Raw genomic sequence first — 24376 nt, 5'->3', positions numbered from 1 at the left:
TGTCCCAAGGTACCCTTACAAGTGGAAGGACAAATGCTTGAATTTATGGTTGACATGGGCGCTGCCAGGACTGTTATATGCCAAGATGAGTTGCCATTTTCTAATATGACTAAAGACTTTATTACGTGCATAGGGGAGGATGGGAAACCTACAAAAGCCCATTTGACTCAACCGGTACAGATTGGACCCTATGAAGAGGTGCTTGCCAGGTTGGTTGTCTCCCCCACCTGCCCTGTTAATCTCCTTGGAGCTGACCTACTTGCCATATTACGAGCAAATATCCAATACACTTCTACAGGTCTCCAGTTGATCCTACACAACCAGCGCACAGAGTATATTCTTCAAGATGAAGAAATGTGTGTGCTCCAAGCCGTGCCTCTGCTTCTTTTTGAACTAACAATGGGATATGGAGTACCAGACCACATTGTCTCCCAAGTACTCGTTCATCTCTGGTCAAAAGGACCAGATGATATTGGGTGCCTCAGGGTACCCCCTGTTTCTGTGCGACTGAAGGAAGGGGCACAATTACCTCGAGTGCCCGAATACCCCCTCAAGGCAATACATGAATCATCTCTCAAAGAACAGATCATGGCCCTATTAAAGAATGGTGCTCTCGTCACATGCGTTTCTCCCTGCAACACACCCTTTTTTCCAGTAAAGAAGAAACAAATGAAAGGTCAGCCAGATAAATTTAGACTTGTACAAGATCTCAGAGCCATTAATGATGCAACAGTGTTGGAATCTGTAGTGGTCCCAAATCCACACACTCTTCTTTCTGGAGTACCCCCAGATGCCACGCACTTTACGTTATTGATCTTGCAAATGCTTTTATCAGCGTACCGCTCCACGAAGACAGTCGTTTCTTGTTTGCCTTTACTTTTCAAGGGACCCAGTTCACTTGGACAGTAATGCTATAGGGAGCTCAAAATTCTCCAAATCAGTTCACTCACACCTTGTCAGTATGTCTCCAACCATGGAAATATTTACATTCAGACTCTACGCTGCTACAGTATGTTGATGACCTTCTTATCTTCGCCCCAACCTTCGAGGATTGTGAGAGTCTATCTCTTGATCTTCTCCTACATCTTGCTGCACAGAACTGTAAAGTCTCCAAGGACAAGGTTCAATGGTGCCAGCAGAAGGTTGTCTTTTTAGGCCATTGTTTATCTCAGAGCCTCCGACATTTAAGGGATGAAAGAGAACAAGCCATTGTGGATATGTGGCACCCCAGGGAGTCTGGTTGCCACAGTGGAAGTAATACCATGTCTGAGAGCGAGCATGGGTTTTCCTGGTCAGGAGCACTATTACATGCAATGCCTCCTGCCCCAGTCCAGCGAGGTGAGGAACCTGCCCTTTATAAACTGGATCTGGGGCGGGGTTAGTTAGTTGGTCCAGAGGGAGGGACAGAGGAGCAGCAAGGAGCTCTGTACGAGCCAGGAGCAGAAAGCCAGGGATTGGAGCTGATAGAGCATATCCTGGCAGAAGACACAGAGAACCGGACAACGGAGTTCTAGGCTGTGAGGATATCCACATCCAGCAGCAGAAACCACCTGGCAGGAGATTTCAGGTCCTCTGGCCATAGAAAGGCCGGAGGCTCAGTCACACGCAAGGGACCGGCACCGCCATCGAGGAGCGGAAGGCATCCAAAGGCCCCAAGTCACCAGCCATACGAGTGAGCACCACACGGTACAGTCAGGGATGTGGGCTACTACACGACTACAGCAGGGTAGCCAGGAAGAGTGCAGTCAGACGGGAAGGCCAACACCTCCACCTGGCCAGGGGGACTCTTGTTCGCTCACAGACTGACCAGGCCTCTATTGTTAGCCAGTACTCCCGGCAGGACCTTCTTCATTACCAACAGTAAAGACCCTGAACTGCACTGCACAGACTCTGAGTCATTTCTGCTGCGCCCATACACCACAACCCTCACCATCTACACATGCTGCCCTGAGGCTGTACTCCTCCTGTGGGGAGTTATACTACCCTCTACTGCGCACACAACATCAGACTCAGCCGTCTGCCCGGCAGCGGCGGTTCTCAGTAACCGCAATCCACCGGTGGCGTAGTCGGACATTTCAACATTAAAAACCAAGTAAACAGATCCGCCACTGGTTTGACCACCCTGAGCCATGGGACCGGGTCACCGCCATGGAGACTACAACCACTTACATTACACAGAGACCCGGCTCCGGGTATTCCCCCACACACGGCCCAGGGGGCGCGTCAAATTTGGTGTAGTCGGCAGGATTTTGTGCCCCCAACCACCGGGTACTGGGTGCCTGAAGAAAGACTGTGATACTTACTGTGGTGAAGTTTCCCGCCATCCGCAGCCATTTTCCCACCATCCGCAGCAATTTTCCCGCCATTGGGTGCCATTTTCGGGATGCCGTGTGGGGAGAAGAGGGGCATGGATGCCAAAAGCGCGCGAGAGCTGAAGCCCCGCCTTACGTACTGATGCTGCGCAAGGTCCTGGAAGGAGCCCAGCGGACGCCGACATCACCAGCGCGCGACGCAAAGTCCTCGACCCCGATGATCGCCTGCGGAGCCGCGGCCTACGGAGAAGAATCAACGGAAGGTAGGCCACGGTTAACTAGGGGGGAGGAAGACACCAGGAATGGAGGGAGCTCCCACCACCAGTGCGGCTGCTGCCGCAGTAATGCTGTTCACGATGCCGTATATCCCCAGAGCTGCATGGTTACCCCAGTACTCAGGGGAGTCGCATACCCTGAGCGACTTTAAAGAAAGACTGAATAGCCTATTCAAAGTATACTTCCTGTCGGAGGAACAAAAAGTGAGCATCCTGATAGGTCAGCAAATCGGAGCAGCCCAAAGAGAAGTGAAGTCCTGGTCAGCCAGGGAAAAGGGGACTGTAAAGGAAATACTGGCCCGTCTAATGGACACTTTTGATACCCGCATCTCAGTAGAGATCAAATTAAAATTTTATGGATGCAAACAGCGGGCACAAGATTGTATAAGGGACTATGCTTTGAATTTGCAGGAGGCCCTGAGAGCCAATAAGCAGGCAGACCCTGACAGCGTGCGAAATGAGGATAAGCTGTTGACTGAACAGTTCATTGAGGGTCTACAGTCCAGCGCCCACCGAAGCCAGTTGCGTGTAATGGCCTTGCAGAACCCTGATTTGGACTTTGCGCAGTTTAAAGACAGGGCCATCCAGGTGTTCCGAGAACCGGCACCAGGTGGCGCTGTAACCCACAGGCGCCCTGCTATCACCTATCACCAGGAGTCGGCGCCCTTGTCTGCAGAGCCTGTGGGAGCTGATGCACAGGCTTTGGATAAAGCCCCGGCTGCAGACCTGCACCATCAGGTCCAAGAGCTGACCAAAATCGTTGCCGCGCTAACCAGAACTGTGCAGTCTTTACAGGTGTCCCCCCCCAGGAAAGATCCAACCGGCTTCCAGTCTGGAGGATGTCCCTTAGCGCCGACAGAGGAGGATCCCATTATCCAGAGGAAGGCCCAGCGACCGCTACGACCAGGACTGACAACCCATCTGACGCCGCTGGAACCAACCAGGACATATGGCCAGGTACTGTTAAAGATCATCAGGCCCATCGAGCTGGCATGATAACTATGTAGGGGGACGACCGGTCTTGCCTGTGGTGCTGGATGGCATTCCTATGAGTGCACTACTGGACACCGGGTCACAGGTAACCACGATCCCCTATGTGCTTTTTAAGCGGTACTGGAATGATTCAGATATTACCCGCTACCCAGATAATGATTTGAGCATCATCGCCAACAATAGTCAACCCGTACCACAGGTGGGATTCAAGGAGGTGACCATCAAAATTGGTAAAGTTGAACTGCCAGCGCAAGGACTGATTATTGTGGACATTGACCATCGTGATAGCCACCCTAAGATAACCTTGGGTACTAACGTTATTGAAAATTGTCTTGCAGAGATAACTGTCATATTACAGCAGGTTGCGGTGAACGCCAGCTCCAGCCAGCAGCGTGTCCTACAAAAAGAGATCGGAGCCCTGATGTAAAGGCAACAGGTAGAACTGTCTGGTGGTGAGATTGGTAGTGTTAGGATGAGTGACCCGTTCCCTATCGCCATGCCCCCAAAAAGTGAGATGATGATCTGGTGCCGGACTGCAATAAGGTTAAGAGGAAGGGACTACCAAGACATGGTAGAACCCGTCTACCCAGACAGTAGTCCCACCATTTTGACAGCACGGGGGGTGGTGTATGTATGCCATAGGAGGGTACCCGTCCGCATCCTAAACATCGGGGAAAGAGAAGTATACTTGCCCCGGAATGCCACTCTAGCTAAATTGTTCACCGTTAACCAAAACTCTGTAAAGGCCGTGGAACCCTTGCCTCCATCTCAACCAGAGGAGGGTAACGGCTCCAAGAAACAAATGGAGTACTGGTGTCAGAAGCTGCATGTGGGCACCGACTCCACTCCCTCACACCAAAAACAGGGAGTCTACCGTGTGGTGCAGGAGTACGAAAGAGTCTTTAGCAAATACCCGCTAGACTTTGGGCAAGTAAAGTGGGTAGAACACCACATCCCCACAGGAGACCATCCACCCATAAAGGAAAGATACCGACCTGTTCCCCCTGCACACTATCAGAATGCCAAGGAAATGTTGCGAGGAATGAAGGAGGCTGGGGTAATGAGGGACACCTGTAGCCCCTGGGCAGCTCCACTGGTTCTTGTGAAAAAGAAAGATGGCACCATGAGAATGTGTGTAGATTACAGAAAGGTCAACCGTATCACACACAAAGATGCATACCCGTTACCTAGGATAGAGGAATCTTTAGCTGCATTAAAGTCTGCTCACTTCTTCTCCACTTTGGATCTTACTAGCGGGTACTGGCAGGTTCCTGTAGCAGAGGCAGACAAGTAGAAGACCGTGTTCACCACCCCGATGGGTCTCAGCGAATTCAACTGTATGCCGTTCGGGCTCTGCAATGCACCAGGAACGTTCCAGTGGTTGATGGAGTGCTGCCTGGGGCACAGGAATTTCGAGACGGTCCTGTTATACCTGGATGATGTCATCGTGTATTCCAAAACATATGAGGACCATCTGAAACACCTGGCAGAGGTGTTTGACGCCCTGGCAGGCTACGGCCTAAAGGTAAAACCCTCCAAGTGTAATCTACTGAAACCAAAGGTACAGTATCTGGGACACGTTATGATTGCTGACGGAGTAGCTCCAGAAGATCACAGTGATTAAGGATTGGCCAAGACCCTCCAGCATAAAGGTAGTGCGGCAGTTCCTCGGGTTGGTAGGCTACTACGGAAGATTCATCTCTGGGTTCGTCAAAATGGCGGCCCTTATGCAAGACCTCCTGTTAGGTCAGTCAAAGACCAAGAATCAGAAGCCGCCCTTCAGGTGGGACAAGCTGGAAGAGGAGTCCTTCCGCCAGCTGAAGTTGGCCCTCACGGGGGATGAGATCCTGGCTTACCCTGATTACGGCCAGCCTTTTATTCTCCACATGGACGCGAGCAACATCGGGCTAGGGGCGGTGCTGTCCCAGATCCAACAGGGCAGAGAACGGGTAATCGCTTACGCCAGCCGAAAACTACGGCCCACAGAGAGAAACCCTGAGAATTATAGCTCCTTCAAGATAGAGTTCCTGGCAGTGATGTGGGCAGTGACGGAACGTTTCAAACATTACCTTGCCTCTGCCAAGTTCACTGTGTACACGGACAACAACCCGCTGACACACCTGGACACTGCAAGACTTGGTGCCCTGGAGCAAAGATGGATGGCCCGGCTGTCCAACTATGAGTTTACCATCAAATACCGGGTGGGACGCACAAATGCCAACGCAGACGCCCTGTCCAGGTTGCCAAACTTGCCGGACGGAGGGGAAGATCCAGAAGAACTGGAAGAGATTGAAGTCCCTGCGTTCCACCGTCATGGGATTACCCAGTGTTCCCACTGTGTAAGGAATAGAGATGAGCGTTGTTCTACTCGAACTGTTCGCCAATCTCAAATTCGAGCTGTTTTGGGCGGTGTTTGAGCCGTTCGGCGAACACGAACAATTTGAGAAAAATTCGGCTGTTCGAGTTTATGTTCGATAACTGTTCGTGCACCAAAATCATAACTGGATTTTTTCTCAGTAATGATGAAAATTAATGTTAATACGCAGTTTGAGTGTACAGCGGGGTGGGGGGAGGGGCAGGGGATGGATCTCTGCAGGAACAATGAAGATCTCCATTTTTTTTTCTCTTTCCCGCATTTACAGTGGGGAGGTGCAATCTGTCAGCCTATCAGCTGCGCACACACGGAGCGAAGTGCTTTTTTTCACACAAGCAAGGGCATGTGTCATTGGCAGTGTATGTCACATGTCCTTGCCCTATAAGACCAAGCCATTTTCCCCGTCGCCACCATTTTCTCACTGCTGCAGCTGCGTGTTAGACGGCACCGCTGTTGCTGTGTGCGCTATACCTTGTTAATTTCAAGCCAATTTTCGCACAAATATACAGATAGCTTGGGAGTAGGGAATAGTTGTGATTGCAGTCCTTTTAAGGACTAGGTTACAGCATTTCCTACGACTTTTATCAGGGAGGTCTGTGCTCTTAAATAGATAGGTTGTGGGAGTAAAGACTAATTGTAATTGGAGTCCTTTTCAGGACTAGGTTACATGAGTTCCTATCAGTTTTTGCCAGGCAGGTCTGTGCCAGTGCTGTGCAAGTTTTTTTCACAGCATTTGGCTGAATCTAGCAAAGCTAATCCTTTTTGGCCTATTGCAGAGTGTGTTAGTCAGTGGAGTAGCCTATCTGTGTTGCAAGATATACCACCTGTGTATAGAATACCAATTTTTTTACTGCACCTAGTGAAGTAAAATCTTTTGGGCATAGCATCATTCTATTAGTCCATCTATACTGACCTCCATCAGGTTGCAAATTAAAACTAATTTTTATCTGCATCTACAGTACCTCTGAAAAAATATTTGGGCTTCTAGCAGTGTGTGGGACTTGTTCTATTAGTCCATCTATACTGACCTCCATCAGGTTGCAAACTGAATATATTTTTTTCTGCATCTACCTCTGAAAAAATATTCGGCTTCTAGCTGTGTGTGGGTCTTGTTCTATTAATCCATCTATACTGACCTCCATCAGGTTGCAAACTGAATATAATTTTTTTCTGCATCTAGCTCTGAAAAAATATTTGGCCTTCTAGTAGTGTGTCGGACTTTCTCTATTAGTCCATCTATACTGACCTCCATCAGGTTGCAAATTAAAACTAATTTTTATCTGCATCTACAGTACCTCTGAAAAAATATTTGGGCTTCTAGCAGTGTGTGGGACTTGTTCTATTAGTCCATCTATACTGACCTCCATCAGGTTGCAAACTGAATATATTTTTTTCTGCATCTACCTCTGAAAAAAATATTGGGCTTCTAGCTGTGTGTGGGTCTTGTTCTATTAATCCATCTATACTGACCTCCATCAGGTTGCAAACTGAATATATTTTTTTCTACATCTACCTCTGAAAAAATATTTGGCTTTCTAGTAGTGTGTCGGACTTTCTCTATTAGTCCATCTATACTGACCTCCATCAGGTTGCAAATTAAAACTAATTTTTATCTGCATCTACAGTACCTCTGAAAAAATATTTGGGCTTCTAGCAGTGTGTGGGACTTGTTCTATTAGTCCATCTATACTGACCTCCATCAGGTTGCAAACTGAATATAGTTTTTTCTGCATCTACCTCTGAAAAAATATTGGGCTTCTAGCTGTGTGTGGGTCTTGTTCTATTAATCCATCTATACTGACCTCCATCAGGTTGCAAACTGAATATATTTTTTTCTGCATCTACCTCTGAAAAAATATTTGGCCTTCTAGTAGTGTGTCGGACTTTCTCTATTAGTCCATCTATACTGACCTCCATCAGGTTGCAAACTGAATATAATTTTTTTCTGCATCTAGCTCTGAAAAAATATTTGGCCTTCTAGTAGTGTGTCGGACTTTCTCTATTAGTCCATCTATACTGACCTCCATCAGGTTGCAAATTAAAACTAATTTTTATCTGCATCTACAGTACCTCTGAAAAAGTATGTGGGCTTCTAGCAGTGTGTGGGACTTGTTCTATTAGTCCATCTATACTGACCTCCATCAGGTTGCAAACTGAATATATTTTTTTCTGCATCTACCTCTGAAAAAATATTGGGCTTCTAGCTGTGTGTGGGTCTTGTTCTATTAATCCATCTATACTGACCTCCATCAGGTTGCAAACTGAATATAATTTTTTTCTGCATCTAGCTCTGAAAAAATATTTGGCCTTCTAGTAGTGTGTCGGACTTTCTCTATTAGTCCATCTATACTGACCTCCATCAGGTTGCAAATTAAAAATAATTTTTATCTGCATCTACAGTACCTCTGAAAAAATATTTGGGCTTCTAGCTGTGTGCGGGACTTGTTGTATTAGTCCATCTATACTGACCTCCATCATGTTGCAAACTGAATATATTTTTTTCTGCATCTACCTCTGAAAAAATATTTGGCCTTCTAGTAGTGTGTCGGACTTTCTCTATTAGTCCATCTATACTGACCTCCATCAGGTTGCAAATTCAAAATAATTTTTATCTGCATCTACAGTACCTCTAAAAAAATATTTGGGCTTCTAGCAGTGTGTGGGACTTGTTCTATTAGTCCATCTATACTGACCTCCATCAGGTTGCAAACTGAATATATTTTTTTCTGCATCTACCTCTGAAAAAATATTGGGCTTCTAGCTGTGTGTGGGTCTTGTTCTATTAATCCATCTATACTGACCTCCATCAGGTTGCAAACTGAATATAATTTTTTTCTGCATCTAGCTCTGAAAAAATATTTGGCCTTCTAGTAGTGTGTCGGACTTTCTCTATCAGTCCATCTATACTGACCTCCATCAGGTTGCAAATTAAAACTAATTTTTATCTGCATCTACAGTACCTCTGAAAAAATATTTGGGCTTCCAGCTGTGTGTGGGACTTGTTGTATTAGTCCATCTATACTGACCTCCATCAGGTTGCAAACTGAATATATTTTTTTCTGCATCTACCTCTGAAAAAATATTTGGCCTTTTAGTAGTGTGTCGGACTTTCTCTATTAAGCCATCTATACTGACCTCCATCAGGTTGCAAATTAAAAATAATTTTTATCTGCATCTACAGTACCTCTGAAAAAATATTTGGGCTTCTAGCTGTGTGCGGGACTTGATGTATTAGTCCATCTATACTGACCTCCATCAGGTTGCAAACTGAATATATTTTTTTCTGCATCTACCTCTGAAAAAATATTTGGCCTTCTAGTAGTGTGTCGGACTTTCTCTATTAGTCCATCTATACTGACCTCCATCAGGTTGCAAATTCAAAATAATTTTTTTCTGCATCTAACCCAGCCAATAGTTTTGGCTTAATACTACAGTTTGGCCACTCAGCTCTGCTCGGTTACCATCCATTGTTTTTTTGTGCAAACAACTCCAGAGTTGTGAATTAGTTAACCACCAAAATGAGTGGAAAAAGGCCTGCTGCTGGTGGAAAGGGGAATAGGCGTGATGGGAAGGGGAAAAAAGGTTGTGTCCGTGGGGTAGGTGTTAAAGCAACAGTAACATCTGCAGAAGAAAGACCATCTTCCAGCCAAACTAAAATGTCTACTTCTTTTAGCGGACAATGTGATAAGATCCCTTTCTTACGGCCACGCCAATCGCTACAAATTCCAGATGAGGCACAAAAGCAGCAGGTGCTTCAACGGATATCAAGTGCTCCTTTAAGTGGGCTCTCCTCCACATCAACTTCAACATCACAAATACTCCAGTCCTCAAAGGTGTCACCCAAATCGCACTTGCTTCCTCACAGCTCCCAAATCTCCAGCTGCCCGTCTGAGTATGAGGTAGAACAGATGGTTGAGTCTGCAGAGCTGTTTACTCATACTATAGCCTGGGAATCAGAGGTCGACTCCAGTGCTTCTGTGAATCCAGACGAGGAAATGATCTGCACTGATGCCCAGAATCTTTATGAGTCGGATCCAGGACCAGACGCAGAAGGTTCTGACCATAATGTAGACCCTCATTCCCAAACTGTAACTCCTGTTGGTGGAGACAATGAGGAAGACGATGATAAGACTCAAATACCTGATGGGAGCGACAACTTTAGTTTTTTGTCAGGGCAGGAACAGGTTGGCTCTGAGGACGACGGGTGTGATAACGCACAGGGTGATGATGATGAGGTCGGAGATCCCACTTACTGTCAACCCACAGTCAGCCAAGAGATGAGGTCAGCAGAGGAGGTGGAGGAAGATGCTAGTGACGACGAGGTCAGGTTGCGCCTTCCTGGACAGAGACGTAGTACTGGAAGCACGTCAACAACTTCATCCTCAAACACAACTCTGCCTCTCACCACAAGTCGTGGTGGCTCTTCAGGTCGCATGGGTGCTAAGCCTTGCATAGCCTGGGCATTTTTTCAGATCGATAAAGATGACCCAACTCGTGTTATCTGTAACATTTGTCAGCAAAAGCTAAGTAGAGGCCAAAAAGTACATAGTTTGAGTACTTCATGCATGAACCGGCACATGGACATGAAGCATAAGTTGCAGTGGGAAGCTCAGTGTGCTACAATGCGGCCTAGCCGGCCGGGCCAACCACCGTCTGCCATATCTTGTGCATCCGCGGCCTCTTCATCCTCTGTGACTGGGGGGACAGCAGTCACACCTGTTTTGGGGCGCAGACCTGCCACCTCTTTACCCGCAACAGCCAGCGTGATTGGCAGGTCATCATTTTCTTTGGAGGTGGTAACACCAGCTGGTGTTGAGAGCTGTCCGACATCGATAGCACCACCTTTGGATGAAGGCAACCTAACATGTCCGCCTGCATCTTCCTCACAGACCGGCAGTTTGCCGGGGACACCCTTATCAACCCCGTCTAAGCACAATAGCCAGCCCTCGGTCCCTCAGATGTGGACAAGTAAAAGACCATTTCCTCCTAGCCATGAGAAAGCTAAGAGGTTGAATTTCACCATCTGCAAGCTCTTGGCTACAGAAATGCTGCCTTTCCGCCTGGTGGACACAGAGGATTTTCGAGACCTTATGTCCGTCGCAGTGCCCCAGTACCAGATGCCCAGTCGGCACTACTTCTCAAAGAAAGGTGTGCCTGCGCTCCACCAGCATGTCGCACACAACATCACCGCTTCTTTGAGAAACTCTGTGTGTGACAGGGTGCATTTCACCACAGACACTTGGACGAGTAGGCATGGACAGGGGCGTTACATGTCGCTGACTGGGCACTGGGTAACTATGGTGACAGCAGGACAAGGGGCTGCTGTCCAAGTCTTGCCGTCCCCACGAGTTGTGCGTCAATCCTCTTTATGTCAAAGTTCCTCCACTGCTTCTGCCTCCTCAACCTCCTCTCGGTCTTCCACCTGCACCCAAAGCCTGTCTGGTCATGCCACAAGCTTTCTAACTGCGCAGAAGGGATCCTGCACACCTCCTTACTATGCTGGCAGTAGGGCTCAACGTCATCAGGCGGTATTTACATTGAAATGTCTGGGAAATGTGAGTCACACAGCTGAGGAGTTGTGGTCAGCTCTGGAGAACCAATTTCATGAATGGTTGTCTCCACTGGACCTGAAACCAGGGAAGGCCGTGTGCGACAATGCTGCAAACCTGGGTGCGGCCCTTCGCCGGGGCAATGTCACACACGTGCCTTGTATGGCTCACGTGTAGAACCTGGTTGTCCAGCAATTTTTAGCCCACTATCCCAGACTAGATGGCCTTCTGCAGAGGGCACGGTCGCTGTGTGCTCACTTCCGCCATTCGCATAACGCAGCTCAGCGACTTACATCTCTACAGAAGTCGTTGGGCCTGCCACTTCACCGGCTAAAATGCGATGTGCCTACCCGGTGGAATTCAACTCTGCACATGTTGCAGCGACTGTGGCAGCACCGACAAGACCTGGTGCAATACGTTCTGACGTATAGCCTGGGCCAACGAGATTCAGAGGTGGGGCAAATCACGCTGGAGGAGTGGTCTCAGATCAGGGACCTATGCACCCTTCTGCACAGTTTTGAAATGGCGACGAAGATGTTTAGTGCTGACGATGCCATTATCAGCATGACTATTCCGGTGATTTACATGCTGGAGCACATGATAAACAGAATTCGGAGTCAGGTGGTGGCACAAGAGGAGGTGGAGGAAGTAGAGGAGGAGGAGTTGTATGCGGAAGGGTTAACATCTGCAAGGTCCAGAAGGTCGGCAGCACCAAGGCGGCAGGCATGTGAGGGTGGGGGAGATGGTTTTACCAGGGCGCATGGTAGCAGCCAAACTAGTGAGGAAGGTGCAGGAGCCCAGGAAGAAGTGGAGGACGAACTGATGGAAGACTCATCAGATGAGGGAGACCTTGATCACATTTCTGTTGTGCGAGGTTGGGGGGAGAGGACAGAGGAAGGAAGCATGATTGTTACCTCGCCACCAACACAACAGGGACTTGGTGCTCCTGGATGTGCAACACACATGAGTGCCTTCTTGCTGCACTACCTGCAACATGACCCTCGAATTGTGAGAATTAGAAATAATCCTGACTACTGGGTTGCCACACTGTTAGATCCCCGGTACAAAAGTAAATTTGCAGAAATTATTCCTGCCATAGAAAGGGATGCACACATGCAGGAGTATCAGCAGAGACTGTTGCAGAATCTTACATGTGCTTTTCCACAAAATACCAGTGGTGCACGTAGTGAATCTCACAGTTCCAACTTGCCAACCGTGGGACCATCAAGTGTTCAGCACTCAAACCGTAACAGAACCACAGTATCTGCTGGTAACATCAATTTTGCGGAATCATTTCACCACTTTTTTAGCCCATCCTTTGCAAGGCCACAGGAGACAAGAAGTCTGACACATAGTCAACGCCTAGAGACGATGGTACAGGAGTATCTCCAAGTAAACATTGAAGCCACGACTGTGTCACTGGACCCTTGCTCTTTTTGGGCTTCCAATCTGGATAAATGGCCGGAGCTAGCCACTTACGCCTTGGAGATCTTGTCATGCCCCGCAGCAAGCGTTCTGTCTGAACGTGTGTTCAGCGCTGCTGGTGGTGTGCTGACAGATAAGCGCACGCGGCTCTCCACTGATAATGTAGACAGACTCACGTTCATAAAGATGAACAAATCATGGATCCGAAACGACTTTTCTACCCCTGTGTCATCCTGGGGAGAGTAAAAGCTTGATGATTGGTTAAAATCACCCTACCAAACGTTTTAAGCTTTCAAATTACTAATCATGTTTATCTGTATCTTGACTGGAAAATAATTTGGGCTTTGTAGCAGTGTGCAGCACTGATCCTATTAGGCCATCTATAATAAGCTCCACCAGATTTAAAATTAAAAATAATTTTTAGCTGCATCTAGCCCGGAAAATAATTTTGGGGCTCTGAGATGCGCAAGACACATAAGTGCCTTCTTGCTGCACTACCTGCAGCATGACCCTCATATTGTCAGAATTCGAAGTAATCATGACTACTGGGTTGCCACACTCTTAGATCCCCCAAACTTTTCGATCAACCTTTTCATTTTAATAAAGACCAAAAAAATGGTCATTTTTGAAATTATAAGTATTAGCAGGTTGTTAGAAACTGAAATCAAACAGTTTTCAACTCAAAACTTTATTCTAGGTGATGTTACATTTTCACATAGGACCCCTTGTTCGAAAGGAGCTTCTGAACTCTCTCGTCCATTGAATTTGTCAGGTTTTGGATGGTTTCTGCTTCAATTGTTTTGCATGAGGACAGAATACCTTCCCAGAGCTGTTGCTTAGATGTGAACTGCCTCCCGCCATCATAGACACTCCTTTTAATGATGCTCCAAAGGTTCTGAATGGGGTAGAGGTCAGGGGAGCATGGGGGTCACACCATAAGTTTGTCCCCTTTTATGCCCATATCAGCCAGAGATGCACATGTTTTATGTGCAGCATGAGATGGTGCATTATCATGCAGAAAAATGATCTTGCTGTGAAATACACGGTTCTTCTTCTTGAACCATGGCAGGAAGTGCTGTTTGAGAAAATCCACATACATTATGGAGTTCATCTTTAGCGCCTTCAGGGATCCTTAAGGGGCCGACAATCTCTCTCCCCATGATTCCAGCCCAAAACATTACTCCACCTCCTCCTTGTTGGCGCTGTAGCCGTGTTTGCGTGGGGTGTCCATCAACCAGCCATCCTCCACTCCATCCATCTGGACCATCGAGCGCTGCACGGCACTCATCCGTGAACAAAACAGTTTTGAAATCAGTCTTCATGTAATGTTTGGCCCACTGGAGCCGTTTCTGCTTGTGTGAAGTGGATAGAGGAGGTCGACAGGATGGCGTATGCACAGCTGCAAACCTCTGAAGGACCCTGCATCTTGTTGTTCGGGGGACGTTGGAGGCACAAGCAGCTTCAAAAACTTGTCTGCTGCTATGACAAGGCTTTTTTGCCGCTGCTCTTTCAACCTGACGTAATTGCCTGTAGGAAAGAGTCCTCAATTTGCCCTTATCAGCACGCACACGTGTGTACTGTGAATCAGCTACATACTTCTTGATTGCCAAGACACTTCATCCTGATCATCGCACAATGTTGATTGTAGTCATGCCTTGACCTAAACACTCCACAATTTGTTGCTTCTCAGCAGCCGACACATCCTTTTTCTTTCCCATTTTGGCAGAAAATGTAGGCTGCTTAATAATGTGAGAGAGCCTTCTTAAGTAGTCTTGCCTTTCATTGGACACACCTGCCAAACTAATTAGCACAGGTGTCTGCAATTGCTTACAGTGATATAAAGAGCCCTGACACACATCACCATCAATGAGTTTAACTGACAAACAAACAAATTCTTCCCTTATCACTCCTAAACACTTTTTGCATAATAATTTGGAACGCGGTGTACATATGCTTTTCCACAAAACACCAGCGGTTCACGTAGTGAATCTTACAGTTCTAACTTGCCAACCGTGGTCTGTATGGAATTGTTCAATAAAGGGCCCAAAAGTAAGATAACATAGATGGGAGAGGTCTCTATGAATAGGAATTCCTAAGTATTTGATACCCTATGATGGCCAGGCAAAGGGAAAGTTGGACTGGATGGAATCCTATATGGATTTGGGGAGGGAGACATCGAGGGCCTCAGACTTCGCTGCATTGATTTTAAAATTTTACCATGTAACAAAGTGATCTATTTCAGCCATAACAGCATGTATGGATATATGTGATTGAGTGATATATACTAGGACATCATCAGCAAATAGAGTGCACTTGTACTCGGTGCCTCCCACCTCAATCCACCTAATATTGGGGTTATGGCGAATTGATGAGAGCAGGTGCTCCGTCACTAGGATGTATAAGAGAGGGGACAGAGGACATCCCTGCCTTGTCCCATTGATGATTGTGAAAGGTGATGAAAATGTTCTGACGCACCCCCTGGGCCTTGGGACACCCGGAGCCGGACCCTTTTTGGTGGATGCTGGTGGTTGTAGTCTTCGTGGCGGCGACCCGGTTCCGTGGCTCAGGGCGGTCAAACCAGTGGTGGAACTATTTATGTGGTTTTGATGTTTAAATGTCCGACTACGCCACCCGTGGATTGCGGTCAGAGTGAACCGCCGCTACAGGGCAGACCACTGAGGCTGGTGTTGTGGGTGCAGCAGAGCGTAGCATAACTCCCCACGGGAGGAGTATAGCCTCAGGGCAGTGTATGCGGAGGATGGGGGTGATGGTGCAGGGCAGCAGCAGTAACGACACGGAGTCAGTGATGCAGTCCAGGGCCTTTACTCACAGTTCTTATTATCCAGACCACGTCTGCAGGTAACCGCTGCCCACGTCGTACTGTGCTCACCAGGTGAGGGGCTCAGACAACTCCCAGATAACTTTGGAGCACTTCACAGGACCCCCTTTGTGTGTCCTTTGTCTGGCCTTTCTTACCAACACTTCTGTCCGGCTGCCTTGGGCCTCCTCTTGGTAAACTTGGCGCCAGTTTCCCTGACCCTATGTGGTGCCTTCCTAGCGGGTGTAGCGAGGGGCTGCGCCACATAAAATGTCAGAGCCTCCGGTTTCTAGCTGAGGGTCGTTTCCTGCCTCCACTAGTTCGGGGACCGGTCTCCCCCTTTGGCCTGACCCCTCCACGCAGGTGGATTCAGGCGTGCGGTGGCGACTCGCCTGTCCGCACCCCTGGGATCCCTTCATTCCTCGTTCCTGGAGCCTTCTCCGCTCCTCTTCCTTCCTTCTCCCTCTTCCAGGCCTGGGCCTCTGTTACTAGGCCCGCCTCCGGAGCAGAGCTCATGCAGAGCCCCTGCTCCCTGCCACTTCTGCTCAGACTTCTCTGCACTGAACTAAGATGGTGCCCACCTTTTATACTCCCTTCTCAATGCACCCAGGAACTGCTTCCTCCCTGCTCCTGCACTACAGGGTTCCCCTTCCTCAGTGTTCCCTCCCCCCACTCCAGCCAGGGACAGGGACTGTCGTGCCCATCTCAGGGGCATATTGGTCGCCCTGCCCCACGGCAATGTGGTGTAATGCATGCAGGTGTCGGGTCCTGATCCACACTCCATCCTTACCTGAGAGTGAGATATCACACCTCTGGGTGAGGTGCAATACGTCTGTAGCAACCGAGCCCTCAGGGTGCTACAGTTCCATTTATCTTCAGCCTAGGTGACGTATTGCGATACAGGGCCGTGATTTTGGCTATAAAAGGGTCCCCTAGACCCCTACCCCAAGCTTTTTAAGAGAATCATATATGGCGTGCCAGGAGACTCTATGGAATGCTTTCTCAGCATCCAACGAGAGTATCTAATTACAAATTTTTAACTGCATCTAGCCCAGGAAATACTTTGTGCCTAGTAGCAGTGTCTGCTAGTCAGCGGATTATCCCGGCTGTTAAGCAAGCTACACCACCTGTAGTTTAGACACTTAATTTTTTCAAAGGAAATGGTTCGGGACCATGGGATACTCAGTGAAGAGCATCAGGAGGCACCCCAAGGCATAGGGGCTGGGACTGGCAGTAGGATGCCTTGCGGTGGACAGCCGAGCTCGATCCTTATAAAAGCTTTTTAACTGCAGCAGCTTTAGTGGACGCTACTGGAGCTGGAATTACGCGGCTGCTGGCATGAGACTTGCCCTCCAATAGATCCTTGTAAATGGATTTAAAGTGTATTCATTCAAATTAGAGAGACAATTTAAATTAAAAAGCTTAGAGCTGCCTCCACCACAGGGGGGCTCGCTCGACCCACCAGCGGACAGGCACCAGTATTGGGAGAGGGGGGCTGGCCATCAGGGTTCACCGCGGCTCTGGCACAAACCCGGCGACACGGAGGTGGCACGGGTAGGAGCGGACTGGCCGTGTCGGCTTCTCACTTTTTGGATTTTAGAAGGGCATGACATGCCTATATCTGTGTCTCCCCCTCCTTTTACTCCTCCACCTCTTTTATTTTCGCATGACTATATGTACTTGTCACTTTTCCATGTGTTAGTTGTGTCTTCTGAGCAGTTTGTCAGCTTTTGGACACCTTTGAAGGTGTTTTCCATTTGTTTCTATGTGTTTTTGTTTGCCTGCCATTGGTTTTAACTGTGTTCGAAGGTGTTCGACGAACAGTTCGACGAACAGTTCGGCGAACACACGGGTGTTCGACGAACCGAACCGAACTCGAACACTGCGGGGGTGGCTCAACACTAGTAAGGAACAAGCACTCTGCCATGTTCAACCCCTTACCCCACTACAGTTGGGCGGAGATGCAAGACAGTGACCCAGCATTCCGCCTGGTAAAAGAGATGCTGACACAGGCTGATGCCCGCCTTGACCCAGACGCTCCAGAAGAGACCAAACAGCTGTGGAGGGAGAAGAGTAAACTGTTTCTCTACAAGGGGAAGCTGTGTCGGAGAATTGTCAACTCCCGGACACATGAGCTGACCTGGTAGGTAGTGGTCCCGAGACGAGACGCGGCTATGGTCCTGGAGGCATACCACGACGGAGCAGGGCACTTTGGATGGAAGAAGTTGGAGTTCCTGTTGCGTGAACGGTTCTTCTGGGTAGGCATGAGAGGGGCCTTTGAAAGATGGTGCAGAGACTGCGGCCCGTGCAACCTAAGAAGAAAGGAACGTGCCAGCCAGAAGACTCCCCTGCAGCCCATCATTACCAAGCAACTGGTAGCCCTGGACCATGTGAAGCAGGCTCCAAGTAGGTCCGGGTATGTCTATTCCCTCACCATTGTAGACCACTACTCCCGGTTCCCGGTGGTGGTCCCTGTCAAGGACTTAACAGCTCAGACAGCAGCAAGAGCCTTCCAGCAGCACTTCTGCCATCCACACGGGTATCCGGAGCAAGTGTTGACTGACCAAGGTCCAGCCTTCGAAGCGGAGGTCTTCCAGGAGTTCTGCAACCTGTATGGCTGAAAGAAGATAAGGACAACGCCCTATCACCCCCAAACCAACGGATTATGCGAGAAGATGAATCAGGTGGTGATAGACTTGCTGAAAACGTTGCCCCTGGAAGAACGCAGCCTGTGGCCTGAAAAACTGACTGATCTGGTGGACTTGTATAACCACATCCCAGTAAATTCCACCAACTGCACCCCGGCTTACCTAATGAGAGCAAGACCTGGAAAGCTGCCTATTGACCTGGATATGGGAGTCCTGACACCTGAGGACACCTCGCCAGAGGTAGACTGGGATACAGAACGGCAGCAGCAGTACCGGAAAGTGCAGGAGAGTGTTGAGAGAAGTCTGTCTCAAGCAAGAGAAAGGCAAGAGAGGACTTACAACCAGCATGCTCCCACTGTTCCCCTGGCACCTGGAGAGCATGTCTTGAAGAGGAAGAGGTGGCTCCATAAGCTGGATGACCAGTGGGTGAAAGAACCGTAAACAGTACTGCCCTCAAGCCATGAAAATCCGAAAGTATGCGTTATCAGTAAGGATGGAGGAGAGACCACAGCCACTGTCTCCAGAGACCACCTGAAGAAGTGTCCCGAGCAGCTGCAAAGCACTGATGAAGACCAAGATAGCCCTCAACCCTCAGAGGAAAGGGAAGAAATGGTCAGTACAGTACTCAGAGAATTTCCCCGGTCCTGGACACAAATTAACAATGCTATTGTGGTACCCGTCCTTACCTTTCTCCAGCCAGCCCCACAAGGGCCTACAGAAGAGCAAGTAGTGTTGGGAGAGCAACCGGCCCCGGAGGCAGAAGATTCCATATCAGCAGCCCAGGAGAATCAACCCTCTGCTAGCAGTGAGCCTGCCATGCCCGTGGTAAGCCAAAGAGTACGCAGAAAGCTGCCCAACCTACCCGTAACATCTCCAAACACCTGTAGTGCAGACACTAGCGAGCCCACTACACAAGGGGCGGAAACAGGGGACCCAGAAAGAACACTACCAGATAGTGTGTTACATAGGTCCACCAGGAGCACTAGAGGTCAGAAACCCGCTCGCTGGAGAATCTAGAAAAAAAAGTGATATATACCTGTAAATTGCAAATGTTGAAATGCTTTATGTTTGTTGCATGAATAATAATTATGTTTCTCAAGTTACCCGATAGGGTTTATGGACAGACAGGTTATGGACAATGAATAACCGGAACTGTACCTTGTAAATAGTTGAACCTATAGAGTGCCCCTTTTGTGCCAGACCACAGAACAAAAACCCATGGAGGTGGCTGAAGACATGGTCCAACCCCGGATCATCGATGCCCTGTAGCCACCCCAGGGCCTACGTGGAGGGTTTGGGACGGGTGCCTCAAAATACATCTTGGGTGACATGGACACCTGGTTACAGAAGCGTCTTGACCTATAAAGACTGAACTCCTTGTACATTTGTTGATGTGTTATTACTTATACCCTCTTATGTATGTTTTCATAAAATGTGTTTAGTCCCGGAGTACTAAAATTAACCAGGGGGGAATGTGCCACCCCAGGGGGTCTGGTTGCTACAGTGGTAGAAATACCATGTCTGAGAGCAAGCATGGGTTTTCCTGGTCAGGAGGACTATTACATGCAACGCCTCCTGCCCCAGTCCAGGGAGGGGAGGAACCTGCCCTTTATAAACTGGATCTGGGGTGGGGTTAGTTAGTTGGTCCAGAGGAAGGGACAGAGGAGCAACAAGGAGCTCTGTAGGAGCCAGGAGCAGAAAGCCAGGGATTGGAGCTGATAGAGCTCATCCTGGCAGAAGGCGCAGAGAACCGGACACCGGTCCGAGGCTGTGTGGATATCCACATCCAGCAGCAGAAACCACCTGGCAGGGGATTTCAGGTCCTCTGGCTATAGAAAGCCCGGAGGCTCAGTCACACGCAAGGGACCGGCACCGCCATCGAGGAGAGGAAAGCACCAAAGGCTCCAAGTCACCAGCCATACGGGTGAGCACCACACGGTACACTCAGGGACGTAGGCTACTACGCGACTACAGCAGGGTAGCCAGGATGAGTGCAGTCAGACGGGAAGGCCTACACCTCCACCTGGCCAGGGGGACTCTTGTTCGCTCACAGACTGACCAGGCAAACCTATCAGAAGTCATTGAAACCTTTAAATCCAAATTGCCTGATGCCTCACATTCTAACTTTCCTAGCAATGACCCCAATTATGAACCCTACTTTTGAAGATGTTATTCCTATTCAAACAGGGTTTTCAGAGACTAATATATGGTTAGAATGGATGAAATATACAGCCAGCCAATATAATAAATCTAATTGCTTTGTGTATGCAGGAGCTAGACCCCATTTAGGCTTTGTCCCTCTGAATGTACCATCTGAAATAGAAAAATGTTTTCTAAGTTTATTCACTAATCAGTCTTCTGATGACCCTGTATGTGAGAAATGGAAGCAGAAATATCCTATTGTTACCAAGGCACCCAGTCCAGTTAATGGTATTACTATCTACAAAGGTAATTACACTTGTTTTCACAGTGAAGGAACTGGTAGATTTCTAGGGAATTTTGCTGAAGGGTATTGTGCCAGGTTTAGCAATGCCACTAAGAAACAAATCACTAATCAGATCCAATCTGTGGCAGACGTTTTCTGGATATGTGGAGATTTGAAAATTAGGTCCAGACTTGAGGGTGATTGGACAGGACAGTGTGCATTGGCCAAATCTATCATGCCTTTCCATATAGTAACAGAAGTAGACGGTGTCAAGAAATCAGAATGTCTCCATAGGACATGAAAGGGAGTGGGAATAAATATCAAAGGAAATCTGGATCCCCATGTCTATATTGATGCTATAGGAGTGCCAAGGGGGGTACCAGACTAGTTTAAAGCCAGAGATCAAGTTAAAGCAGGATTTGAATCCTTCGTCATGCCCCTGGTAACTATCAACAAGAATGTAGAATGGATTAATTATCTTTATTATAACCAGCAGAGATTTTTAAATGCTACTAAAGATGCCCTTCAGGGTTTAACAGATCAACTAGTTCCTACATCAGTAATGGTATACCAGAATAGAATGGTCCTGGATATGATTTTAGCAGAAAAAGGGGGCGTATGTAAGATGTTCGGGGACTCTTGTTGTACCTATACTCCAGATAATGTTGGCCCTACAGGCAAAGTAACAATTGCTCTAAAGAAACTTACTAGTTTATCAGAAGAACTCAATGAAAATTCAGGGATCAAGGATCCATGGGACCAATATTTCTCATGGATGAGTGGCTGGCAGAAATGGTTAGTTCAGGTGGGGATGGCAATTCTTGTAATAATAATTATATTAGCGATGATGGCATGTTGTGTTGTTCCTTGTATACGGAAACAAATACAAAAAACTGTGGTTCCTATAATGGTAATGACTGATGAGGAAACTAATAACTGGACAGAAGAATCTTTGACAGCAATCCTGATTAAACAGTCAGTCTTAAGTAATAAGTCTAACACTTGATTGTGGCACCTGTATAGTTCCCTTGTTTGTCGTGGTTTGTGTGTGTTAGTGTCCATCCGGCAGTGTAGCGGACACGCTTGTCTGGGGAATCCGGCCTCGGCTGGCTCCTCCTACTAGGGGAGGAGTAGTACGTGGGCAGGTCTGTGTGTTTGCACTTCGGCTGGAGCGTTCACCCACTGCCAAAGGAGAAGGGAGCTGTGAAAGCAGTACTCATTTTGTTATATGTAGAATTTATATTATTAAATGTAACATCTATATTCTTTTGTGTGAAAATTTTTGCTATGTATTTTTACAAGTGCTAAGTAGAGAGGGGATCTGATGAAGGGTTTCAAAAATCTTCTTAGGGGGGACTGTTAAAGATAAGATTCTAAAATCTTCTAAAAAACATTAGAAGAAACTCTGATGTATACTAAATATATATACTTACATTTTGTTAAATGTTATGAATCTTGTTTTGCATATATCTGTTATATTGGATATCATTTAGTCATGTATACCCACACTTTAATATATTATGAAAACCTTGATATATATATTAGATATCTGCACTTGTGTGTCACTATATATACAGTACAGACCAAAAGTTTGGACACACCTTCTCATTTAATGATTTTTCTGTATTTTCATGACTTTGAAAATTGTACATTCACACTGAAGGCATCAAAACTATGAATTAACAAATGTGGAATTATATACTTAACAAAAAAGTGTGAAACAACTGAAAATATGTCTTATATTCTAGGTTCTTCAAAGTAGCCACCTTTTGCTTTGATGACTGCTTTGCATACTCTTGGCATTCCCTTGATGAGCTTCAAGAGGTAGTCACTGGAAATGGTTTTCACTTCACAGGTGTTCCCTGTCAGGTTTAATAAGTGGGATTTCTTGCCTTATAAATGGGGTTGGGACCATCAGTTGTGTTGTGCAGAAGTCTGGTGGATACACAGCTGACAGTCCTACTGAATAGACTGTTAGAATTTGTATTATGCAAGAAAAAAAGTAGCTAAGTAAAGAAAAACGAGTGGCCATCATTACTTTAAGAAATGAAGGTCAGTCATTCCAAAAAATTGGGCAAACTTTGAAAGTGTCCCCAAGTGCAGTTGCAAAAACCATCAAGCGCTATATAGAAACTGGCTCACATGAGGACCGCCCCAGGAAAGGAAGACCAAGAGTCACCTCTGCTTCTAAGGATAAGTTTATCTGAGTCACCAGCCTCAGAAATCGCAGGTTAACAGCAGGTCAGATTAGAGACCAGGTCAATGCCACACAGAGTTCTAGCAGCAGACACATCTCTTCAACAACAGTTAAGAGGAGACTTTGTGCAGCAGGCCTTCATGGTAAAATAGCTGCTAGGAAACCACTGCTAAGGACAGGCAACAAGCAGAAGAGACTTGTTTGGGCCAAAGAACACAAGGAATGGACATTAGACCAGTGGAAATCTGTGCTTTGGTTTGATGAGTCCACATTTGAGATCTTTGGTTCCAACCACCGTGTCTTTGTGCGACGCAGAAAAGGTGAACGGATAGACTCTACCAGACTTGTACCCAATCGAGATGGTTCGGGGTGAGCTGGACCGCAGAGTGAAGGCAAAAGGGCCAACAGGTGCTAAGCATCTCTGGGAACTCCTTCAAGATTGTTGGAAGACCATTTCCGGTGACTACCTCTTGAAGCTCATCAAGAGAATGCCAAGAGTGTGCAAAGCAGTCAAAGCAAAAGGTGGCTACTTTGAAGAACCTAGAATATAAGACATATTTTCAGTTGTTTCACACTTTTTTGTTAAGTATATAATTCCACATGTGTTAATTCATAGTTTTGGTGCATATATATGCAGCATAGCACAGCAAAAAAAATAAAGTGACCACAAATGTGTAGCTAAAAAAAGAAGACACATGTATTAGCTATCTAGTAACAATTATAGAGATGAGTGAATAGATTCTGCACTAATCAAATTAGTTTTGAAATTCCCCAAATTTGTGAGATCACGCAAATCCGAATTTTGGATGCTTGAAGATTCTCTTTACTTCCACCATGCCGACTCCCATTAGACAAGTAATCCCACACTCGGACACTCAGAGGAGATCTTACATTTGCATTTATTGATTCTTTCTGACCTCTCCTCCTGCACGTTTCAAGTGGGACATGAGAAACTTTTGTGTAGTGATGCTCAAATATTTGAGCAGCCACAGTCAGAAGAGGACAACGGTCCAGAACGGCAATGAATAACTGATAGGCGTATCTGTCTGTCACCTGAAAATGCTGACAGGCTGACTCTTATCAAACTGAACAAATCCTGGATTGGCCCAGACTACTCAAACCCACCAGATTACAGCAACGGAACATAAAGCAAAGTCAAATATTTCTTTTTTTTTTTCTGGTGCATTCCCATTCACTCCTTTCCATTCAAAAAAGTGTACATGGTTCATAGTTTCTTCTTTTTCTTGTCCTCCTCCTCCTCCACTATATTAACAAGGTCATTATGCGGACCTCACTCAAAATCTTTATAGGGTCATCAGGCGGCCCTCTCTCAAAATCTTTATAGGGGCATAAGGTGGAC

The sequence above is a fragment of the Phyllobates terribilis genome, unplaced genomic scaffold (genome assembly GCF_046119375.1).
Source record: "Phyllobates terribilis strain yellow unplaced genomic scaffold, ASM4611937v1 Scaffold_2__4_contigs__length_985480577, whole genome shotgun sequence".
NCBI classification, from domain to species: domain Eukaryota; kingdom Metazoa; phylum Chordata; class Amphibia; order Anura; family Dendrobatidae; genus Phyllobates; species Phyllobates terribilis.
The sequence above is the reverse complement of the archived record's forward strand: the minus strand, read 5'-3'. Positions refer to the sequence as shown.